This window comes from Megalobrama amblycephala, linkage group LG16 (assembly GCF_018812025.1).
Source record: "Megalobrama amblycephala isolate DHTTF-2021 linkage group LG16, ASM1881202v1, whole genome shotgun sequence".
Classification (NCBI taxonomy): domain Eukaryota; kingdom Metazoa; phylum Chordata; class Actinopteri; order Cypriniformes; family Xenocyprididae; genus Megalobrama; species Megalobrama amblycephala.
In genome coordinates, this window is record NC_063059.1 from 17,957,344 (window position 1) to 17,968,636 (window position 11,293).

The following is an 11,293-nucleotide window of genomic DNA, read 5'->3' on the forward strand; positions in this document are numbered from 1 at the left end:
CCCTTATTATTTTTACTGTGAGTATTAGGCTTAAAATTGATGATCACTATTGTTGTGCTATGATATTGTAATATCTACCATTATATAATCAGAGGAGAATAGAAAAGTTTATGAAAGTGTCACTCCAAAATACAATGGCAAAATATATAGATGTATAGTACTTTCATGTTACATTCATACCCATTGTGCGAGCTGTCTCTTTAATACCACATGGTTTATATACATGTTGTTGCTGATTAGGCAGACATTTTTGACACACCCACCAAACAAGAGAAAACATATCTCAAACCCGTTGTACACCGTTTCCCGGAAACCGTAGCAAAACGTTGCGCACCGGTTTGAGCTTGAACGTGCCCCTGGTGAAAGTTTTCAAGTGGTTAAAAGGTACAATATGTAATAATTTTGTCCGCTAGAGGTCGCTAGAAGCCTATTCAAAACAAAGGCGTAGCTTGATGACGCCAAGTTTTAGAGCGGAATCTTGGGACATGTGGTCTCCATCTCAATGGACGGTGCAAAAGAATAGGGATTGGAGTCGGGAAGAAATCATGTTCATGGATGTGATTATTAACGTTACTGTAGTATGAAGCAGAGCAAGACCGAGTGTTGTGAGAGCTGAATGAGGCTGCTGGAGCAATTGCGCAACACACGCCTCATGAGCAGCGGAACTTTTATTATGACCAGTGTTGGGCAACGTTACTTTAAAAAAGTAATTAGTTATAGTTACTAGTTACTTCTCACAAATAGTAACGGAGTTATTAACTGAGTTACAGCATTATAAAAGTAACTAATTACCAGGGAAAGTAACTATTGCGTTACTTAAAAAAAAATTAAAATATGTCAAATAACTTGAATGCCCCCATTATTAAATGTAATGCTGCGTTCACACCGAACGCGTCTGGGGCGTCTGATTTACATGTTAAGTCAATGTAAACGCGTGTCTAGGTGTCCTGCGGCGCGAATCAAGCGTCTAGCATGGCGCGAATCGGCCGTTGACGCACGAATGGCGTTGCGTGAATTGAGCGTTCACGTGGCTGACGCGCGAATTGAGCGTCTGACGCCCAAACGCCCGAGTTGAAAAATCTGAACTTTGGCGTAAATTCGCGGCGCGTTAACCAATCAGGGACTCTGCTTTGGTAGTAACGTGTTTATGATGTGATCAGTGGTGGAGACCAGAACAAAGATGTCGCTGTGTGTGGCCACCCTGAGCTCTATGATGTGTCATTATATTTTTATCGAGACAGGAATAAAAAGGACCTTGCCTGGAAGAGAATAAGTGAAGAAATCGGACAATCTGGTTAGCTGTAAAACTTTTTGCATGATTTTAGCCGTTGATACTAGCCCACCTTCTAGCTAGCAAAAGTCGGCCGGCATAACCGAGTTAAATTGCCGCTACAGGTTTCCAACTGACGAGATTATGTGTTTATTCAGAGGATCTGTGCAGAAAGAGATGAACGCCGAACGAGTCTGGGGCGTCAAATTCGCGCCAGACGCGTCTAGTTGGACGCTTGAATATTTTGAAGTCAGACGCTTCAGACGCGCGTAAAATTCGCTCAATTCGCGCGTCTAAACAAAGTGTGTTCAGACGCAAATTCGCGTCATGGGAGGGGCTTTCATCTCTTTCTGCACAGATCCTCTGAATAAACACATAATCTCGTCACACTGCAGTAAGCTAGATCAATTTTAGAATATCATATTAAATGCTGGATGGCTTGTGTTGATAAATGGCATGCAATTAATTTTAAAACATATTGTATGATGGAGAAAATTATGTATTACTGTTAATAAAAATAAAGCTGCATCTGATTGTTAGCTATTTGACAAAATAGTGTTTTTCTCTGAGGCATGGTAAAACATGGTACTCGCAAAAAAATCAAGAAAATTGATTTAAACAATAAGACTAAACGTGTTGAGCTATATAACAATAATTAGTTTTCTGTCTATAAATATATCAAAACAGTTGTTCCCTTGTCTATTAAAACATGTAATATATGATGAAAGGGTCTTTGGTGTTTCCATGGTTTCTACAAAATAAAACCGAAAGGAAACCGAGGCAGACCGAGGGTTAACGCCGGTATGACACAATTGACAGGCGACTCCTCACACGTCCCGGAGCCTTGGTTAAAATTGCAGTTTTCTCACGATTTACAAATAGTTGGAAACATTTGGGATATTGTAAGTACTCAAGTGATCAAAATATATAACACTGGCCAAGTGGTTTTTGGATATTTTACTGCAAAAATATTACATATTGCACCTTTAAAGGTGCTCTATGTAAGAATGACAGCTAGTGGCTGAAATGGGTACTGCAGTCCAAATTCAAAATTTTAGTTTGCCCCGCCCCCTCCTCCTCAAACTCGACACTCTCGCGGGTTGCCAGTTTGAAGACACGCGACAGGAGCGAGCTCAATTGACATTTGAAGGCGAGGAGACTTACACACTGTAAGATAATTAGTTGATTTATTGATTTATGATGAGTTGATATCGCGTTTTAATATGCTCCCGTTCATAGAGATTTTTAGATAGATGCTGAGGCTTTTTAGGTCGGGTAGAATCTGCAATCTCTGACCCAGTTTGTTCACTGGCTTCCATGGCTGCAATCCGCTGCATGTGTTTTCCGCCAACGTGCGGTCTTGCACAGACTAAAACAAAAACAGAAATTCCGACACGGAATGCAAATTTCAAAGTAAAATAACTGGCTGCAGCAATGGTTTTCAGAGAAACAAGTATGTGAACTCATTATGTTTAATAAATATCTGCAAACATATTATGGTATTTTAATGCTTTAGTACAGTCAAAAACTTACATAGAGCATCTTTAACATTACTTCCAACACCTTTAAAATCAACATAAAATGTTTTTACTTCCATTATGTGACATTTCTAAGTGAAATGCATATTAAAAAAAAATAATAATGAATTTGATTAGAGTTGGTTAGATCCATCAAAAAGTGATTGGATCATGAAAAATGGCTGTTACATACTAAAAAGAGGGGAGGGACTAAAACAACAAGAGGACTTGGTGATGTCATCTGAAAAGAAAAGTCATTTCAGCACATTTTTCACTGACGAATCATGCATAGGAACCTGAAAGATTACGAGTTGTAAATAACGAAGACTATTCCCTTTAATTACACACCTGAACTCAAGTACAACACCAGCAGTCTAATAGTAAAGGGTCCTGGGTGTCTAAGCGTAAGCCGGGGCTCTTTCAGTGGTGCGCAAAGCACTTAACCCCAGGATGCTCTGCAGGGACCATCAGTGCAATTAGTGAAAAGTCCCTGTAGATGAAAAGCGTCTGCTCGGCGGTGGCTGTAATGAGCACGGGCTTTTTTCACACTTTGTGTTTGACATTTTTGATGCAGCCTTGAATCGCTGTTTGTGCTGTACAAACAATAGAAGCTTCCAAGCTCAAATGAGAATGCACAGAGAGAGTCTTGGCTATAAGTGCACAGAAAATCCTTCGGCTATAGTGTGCATGTTTGTCAGAACATGCCTTATGGTTCCAGACTGATTCTCCTTATGTGTATGTGTTTGTGAAAATTGCTTTCTAAGTCGTGATTGCATGTACAAAGACACGTGTGAAGTGTTTCCTTTCAATTTGTGTGTGTGCGCGAGTGCTCTTTAAGCTGTAATTGCGTCTGTAGAGTTGCGCTCCATCCCCGGGTGATTTATGGCTGATGCCAGCACAGAGCTAACAAGGGCAATAAATTCCCTCACTTGCTAGTGCTACTGCAAAATGTGTGTGCTTGGGTGTGTGTATGCGAGCACACATTTACAAACATTCAATTATGTCATGCGGTGTACAACATGCAAACTTCCTTTTTGTGTTTTTGCACTTCTTACTAAAAATCAAATCCACATAGACACACAACAGCTGTATGCAAACAGCCGGATAGACTCTTCATTGAAATAGTGACAGGTGAGTGACATGACCTTTGACACTGGTTCCCGACCCTTTGACTCCTAGGGAGTGTCTACCCTCGGCCAGTTCGTGTGCGAGCATGCAGTTGAATGAAACTTGTATTTTTGGTGTGCATATATGAGAAGGAGCAACAGTGAAAGATGGAAAGGTGAAGAGAAAAACAAAGAGGTACGTGTTGATCATTTACGGTTGCAACCATAGAAACAGGCAAACAAGGATCCTTTAAATGTAAATGTTTGATGCTGAACTGTCAAGTATTGCCTTATACAGTGTGTAATTTCTGCAAGTACCAAACAGAATTGGAAAAATAAAAATTGTGTATTAAACAGTGTTCAATCAGGTTTTAAAGGTGCCCTAGATTCAAAAATTGAATTTACCTCAGCATAGTTAAATAACAAGAGTTCAGTACATGGAAATGACATACAGTGAGTCTCAAACTCCATTGTTTCCTCCTTCTTATATAAATCTCATTTGTTTAAAAGAAGAACAGGCGAATCTTAACATAACACAGACTGTTACGTAACATTCGGGGTGTACGCCCCCAATATTTGCATATGCCAGCTCATGATCGAGGCATTACACAAGGGCAGCCAGTATTAATGTCTGGATGTGCAGAGCTGAATCAACAGACTAGGTAAGCAAGCAAGGACAATAGCAAAAAATGGCAGATGGAGCAATAATAACTGACATGATTCATGATATCATGATATTTTTAGTGATATTTGTAAATTGTCTTTCTAAATGTTTCATTAGCATGTTGCTAATGTACTGTTAAATGTGGTTAGAGTTACCATCGTTTCGTACTGTATTCACGGAGACAAGAGCCGTCGCTATTTTCATTTTTTAAACACTCGCAGTCTGTATAATTCATAAACACAACTTCATTCTTTATAAATCTCTCCCAACAGTGTAGCATTAGCCGTTAGCCCCGGAGCATAGCCTCAAACTCATTCAGAATCAATGTAAACATCAAAATAAACACTGTACTTACGCGATTAGACATGCTGCATGATGAACACTTTGTAAAGATCCATTTTGAGGGTTATATTAGCTGTGTGAACTTTTTTTTATGTTGTTTAAGGCAAGCACAAGCTCTTGGGGCGAGGAGCACAAGAATTAAAGGGCCACACACCCTGAATCGGCTCATTTCTAATTATGCCCCAAAATAGGCAGTTAAAAAAAAAATGAATTAAAAAAAATCTATGGGGTATTTTGAGCTGAAACTTCACAGACACATTCAGGGGACACCTTAGACTTATATTACATCTTTTAAAAAAAAGTTCTAGGGCACCTTTAAATCCATCCTTCATTGTAAAAACATACATATATACACTGTGCAGAATTATTAGGCAATTTGATTTTCTGATCATATTTTTTTTCCAAGCACATTTTACCAATCAATCTTAATAACTACTATTAATATTGTTTTTAATCATTTATAAGTGATATATAATTGTTCATGAAGGCTGGAAATGAAAAATGCCTTATATTCAGGTGTGCAGAATTATTAGGCAGGTTTTCTTTTACAGGCAAAATGAGCCAAAAAAGAGATTTAACTCAGACTGAAAAGTCAAAAATTATTAAATACTCATGAGAAGGACGCAATACTAATGCAATACTAGAAATTGCAAAGTTAAATCATGACCAAGGGACAGCAAAATGCTTGTTGGGTCAGCAGGGTCAGACAAAACAGGTGGAAAAGAAAAGACACATGTTAACTGCAAAATATTTAAGAATTAAGGTGAAGAATTAAGTGTGAAACCATCAGAAACCCTTTAGTCTCCAGCGCTACCATTTTCCAGAACTGCAACCTACCTGGAGTCTCCAGAAGTGCAAGGTGTCAGGATCTCAGAGACTTACAGTAGGTTAACTAAAGAATCCTAAAAAATGACCCGCACTTAATAAGAATCACAAGCTGAAGTGTTTTAAAATACATGAAGACTGGGTTTTTATAGGCCTTATAGACAGACAGCTTGAGAGTGACTCCTGAAGGACCAGCACCACATCCTCTTGTACCACTGTTTGAAGAATTTATCTTCTAGAATCTGGCAGTAAGTTTCGGAAGATCATTTTTAGTCCATCTCTGCAAGACGGACATTTCAGGATAAGAGATGGACTAAAAGTGAACTCCCACACCTTACTGCCAGATTCTGGGAGATAAATTCTTCAAACAGTGGTACAAGAGGATGTGGTGCTGGTCCTTCAGGAGTCACTCTCAAGCTGTCTGTCTATAAGGCCTATAAAAACCCAGTCTTCAATGTATTTTAAAACACTTCAGCTTGTGATTCTTAAGTGCGGGTCATATTTTAGGATTCTTTAGTTAACCTAAGTCTCTGAGATCCTGACACCTTGCACTTCTGGAGACTCCAGGTAGGTTTCAGTTCTGAAAAATGGTGGCGCTGGAGACTAAAGTGTTCCTGATGGTTTCACACATAAAGCATTAATTCACTTTTAAATAAACTTATCCTGATAATTTACTCACCCCATGTCATCCAAGATGTTCATGTCTTTCTTTCTTCAGTCGAAAAGAAATTAAGGTTTTTGATAAAAACATTCCAGGATTATTCTCCTTATAATGGATTTCAATGGCCTCCAAACAGTTGAAGGTCAAAATTACAGTTTCAGTGCAGCTTCAAATGGCTTTAAATGATACCAGACGAGGAATTATTTTCTTATCTGTCTTATCTAGTGAAACGATTGGTCATTTTCAAAGTGCTTTTCGTATTCTTCAAAAAGCTTACGCTGTACTTCCTACGCCTTCCCTATTCTACTTACGGAAAAAAATGGAACTGGCGCTGCGTTCGTTCCGTAAGGAGAATAGGGAAGGCGTAGGACATACAGTGTAAGCTTTTTGAAGAATACGAAAGTGCGGTTTTGGAAACTGTAATTTTGACCTTCAACCATTTGGAGGCCATTGAAGTCCATTATAAGGAGAATAATCCTGAAATGTTTATCAAAAACCTTAATTTCTTTTTGACTGAAGAAAGGAGGACATGGACATCTTGGATGACATGGGGGTGAGTAAATTATCAGGAAAATTTTATTTGAAAGTGAACTAATCCTTTAATTCTTCACCTTAATTCTTAATTCTTTTGCAGTGTCGTTTCTTTTCCACCTGTTTTGTCTGACCCTGCTGACCCAATGAGCGTTTTGCTGTCCATTGGTCATGCTTTAACTTTGCAATTTCTAGTATTGCATTAGTATTGCATTTTTCTCATGAGTTTTTAATAATTTTTGACTTTTCAGTCTGAGTTAAATCTCTTTTTGGCTCATTTTAGCTGTAAAAGCAAACCTGCCTAATAATTCTGCACACCTGAATATAAGGCATTTTTCATTTCCAGCCTTCATGAAAAATTATATACCACTTATAAATGATTAAATACAAAATGAATAGTAGTTATTAAGATTAATGTGGTTTAGAATTGGTAAAATGTGCTTGGAAAAAAATATGATCAGAAAATCAACTTGCCTAATAATTCTGCAAACAGTTTATACAGTCAAACCAAAATTTATCCAGACACCTTGAACATTTCATTCATTATTACAGTTTATTCACTATATTTAAAAAAAAAAAATGGTAATAAAATATGACAAGAACTGAGAATTAAACTGTGTCAGAAAAAAATAATCTTAATTATGTCAGATAACACTTAAGCAAAACATGGTCAGGTCAAAGTGTCTGAATAATTTTTGGTCCCAATTTGTATCAATTTTACTGGTAGTCCACTGTATGAAGAATTTTGTGGTATAACATGTCACAGTTTACTTTATTTTGCTATCCTCACTTATATATATATACACACAGAGCCAGCTTAGATTACGTAGATTACTTATGAATTGTAGTCAGTTACTGATTACAATTAGTTTGTCACCACAATTAGTTTTGCGCCAAAAAAAACAAAATAACGTCTTATAAAGTGATGGCCAATTTCAAAACACTGCTTCTGGAAGCATCGGAGCACAATTAATCAGTATATCGAATCTGCTGTTCGGAGCGCCAAAGTCACGTGATTTCAGCCGTTGGCAGTTTGACATGCGATCTGAATCATGATTCGATACACTGATTCATAACGCTCCGAAGTCGTTATTTTGTTTTTTTGGCGCACCAAAAATATTCTCGTCACTTTATAATATTAATATTGAACCACTGTACTCACATGAACCGATTTAAATATGTTTTTAGTATCTTTATGGATCTTGAGAGAGGAAATGTCATTTCTCCCTATGCAGGCCTCACTGAGCCATTGGATTTCAACTAAAATATCTTAATTTGTGTTCCGAAGATTAACGAAGGTCTTACGGGTGTGGAACGGCATGAGGGTGAGTAATATATGACAGAATTTTCATTTTTGGGTGAACTAACCCTTTAATGCAGTTACATACAAACATAAACATACAAACATACACCTTGTTTAGGTGAGGTTGAACCACTCTCGTCTTGGGAGTGGGTATCCTCCTCCACGCGTTCTCCGGTGATTCATAATGACGCATCCGCGCCAAAAGTGATTTCTTTTAGAAATGCACATTACCTATTTTTTTTTCTTGTAATGCAAGTAACGTCATTTTATTGACATCAGTAACTGTAATCAAATTACATAAATTTAAAATGTAATGCATTACATTACTGCATTATCAGGAAAAGTAATTAGACTACAGTAACGCGTTATACCCAACTCTGGTCACCATAGTTACAGATCACCCTAATCATCACATTCAGCTGTGTTCCATTAACCTCCTCGTTTGCCTGTGTATTTAAGCCCTATGTTTTCAGTTCTGTGTTGTCCGGTATCGTGTGGTTGTGTTTCCTGTTTACCAGTTTATGGATTTCCTTGCCTGTGGATTTATTAAAGCCTGTTATTTCCTTGATCTCCTTCGTCGTGCCTATGCTTACAACCAGCAACTGTAACAGAATCTTTTCTGCACTGAAAAATGCTGGTCTCAGAGTTCTTATGTAGATGACCTGCTTCATTAATTGAAGCGCATGAAATAAGACTAATAAATAAAATATATGCATAAATATATTAAATATTCAAAACCTTGATAAAATGATCAATATACTGTACTCCACTGTTGGAAGTTTCAGTGGTGCTAAATCATAAATTTTTTTTTGTTTTGTTTGTTTGCTTTAAAACAAGCCTTACACTTCAAAATCACAACTTCAAATGACACCCGAAAAATCTACAGCCTTTAAAAAAATAAAAAAATAAAAATCACGCCTCAAGGCAGGTGTGATATCCTCAAAGACTCAAAGTCGACTCTTGACAGACACTGATCCACCTGCTGCCAGGACACAAATCTCACAAAACCACGTTTTTAAACCACTCTTACCAAAGCACTAAAATAGAGAGCTGGATATACTTTGCTTTGTTGCTGTCAGTGAGTTGTAGCAGGGTTTAAAAAAAGTAGAAGGTGACTGTTCTGCACCATTGTGTGAATCATGCCCTTTAAAGGCCATGGTGAACACTCTCGTTTCAGACTTAAAAGAAACGGACAGATATTCATGGCTTTCCCTCCATTTTCTTATTCCCTTATTCCAAGGAGAGGTGAAAGACCACGGGAGATCTGAGGGTCGTTTTGAAACCTCCAGATCATTTTCAGGTAGCTTGTGGGTGAGTAGACACACAAACACACACACACACACACACACACCATTCTGGCCTCTGAACCCTGAACTCTTTCATCCAATCTCTCTTTTTTTTCCCTCTGTCTCTCTGAAGTCTCATCAACCTCATCTGCACATACACTTTTTTTTTTTAAACTATATAGTTTGTGTTAGAAAAATATCCATATTTAACAAGTTATAAAGTAATATATCTAGCTTCCACCAGACCGCCTTCTGTATTCAACTTACAAAAAAAAAAAAAAAAAAAAAAAAAAAACGTAACTGACATTGCATCAATTATGCTTTCTTCGTAAGTTGAATACAGAAGGTGGTCTGGCGGAAGCTAGATATTTTACTTCATAACTTGTTAAATATGGATAATATGGATATTTTTCTTACACAAACGCATCACTTTGCATTAGAAGGCCTTTATTAACCCCCCGGAGGCATGTGGAGTATGTTTATAATGGATGGATGGATGCACTTTCTTGAGCTTCAAACTCGTTGTTCACTGCCATTATAAAGCTTTGATGTGTCAGGATATTTATTAATATAACTCTGATTGTGTTCATCAGAAATCAGAAAGCCAAATACACATAGGATGGCTTGAGGGTGAGTAAAATTTTAATTTTGAAGTGAACTAATCCTTTAAGCTGGCTTTTGGAACATGATGGCTGATCAACCAGCTTGCACTAGCTAATGACCAGCTTGGATCTATTAGAAACAAGCTTCCAAAATACAGCTACCAGCTTGAAGCTGGTATTTTCCAATCAGGAACACTTCTTTTATCCCACACACTTCTTTTTCACAGTTCATTGTACCTCTGCCACCTTACAGGCTGACGGATATCACATACTGTACATACATGCACTATTACACATACTTCATCTTGCTTTGTGGATTTCTTGGTCTCCTAGACTTAAAAAATGTTAGTGGTGATTGCCTGTGCATAACTAGCTATGTTGTGGTTGAATGCCAGAATCTTGGTATGTGGTTGCCAAAGTGTTTTGATTGGTTTTTAATGTGTTGCTATGCAGTTCCAAGGGTATTGCTATGTGGTTGCCAAGTAGCTTATAGAATGTTTTATACTAGTTTGAGTCAAAAGATCAAACACATCTGTAGTCCTCAGAAAAAGCATAGGTGCTTCCGACTATGTAAGTGTATGGGATTTTTTTTTTTTTTTTGCAAGTTTTATCATTAAATACTTATTGTCAGAGTTTGTTCAAATCCCTAGCCCTAAGTAAGAATAATAGTAATACTGATGCTTAACCTAAGAAGCAGCACTAATAAAACCCCAGATACTATCGGTTTAGCTGACGGAAAACAAACTGTCTAGAGGAAAGAGAGAATGACAGAGTGAGAGAAAAGGGGAGAAGGAAAAAGGTTAAAGCTAAGTGTCTGGGTCAGACAGAATGACATGACAACTGCAATAAATGTAAATAAAAGAGCTTTGTGTGGTAATTCAGTCCACTCGACGGTGGCTCAACACATAAATCAACCTCACACGCACACGTTTTGACACATACACACATATTATGCAGAAATCATTATTCGCCGACACACACACGTACATGTACCCACTTTGTCTAACATAAAAACAAAACAAAACAAAACAAATGATACTATCAAAACAGTGCACATGAACTGAATGCAGTGTATGAAACATTAACCGTAACACTATCAAATTTCCATCATACTTCAATCGTTCCCCCTCCATCTCAACTGTCAAAACTCGACCTAAAAAAATGTAGGCCAATGCAGTGTTTAACT

At 37.6% G+C, this 11,293-nt stretch overlaps 1 protein-coding gene across 1 annotated transcript in view; it reads right to left on the reverse strand.

Moving 5' to 3' along the window:
* The window catches only part of fat3a (FAT atypical cadherin 3a), a 214,329-nt gene that overhangs the window by 109,538 nt on the left and 93,498 nt on the right, over positions 1-11,293 (reverse strand).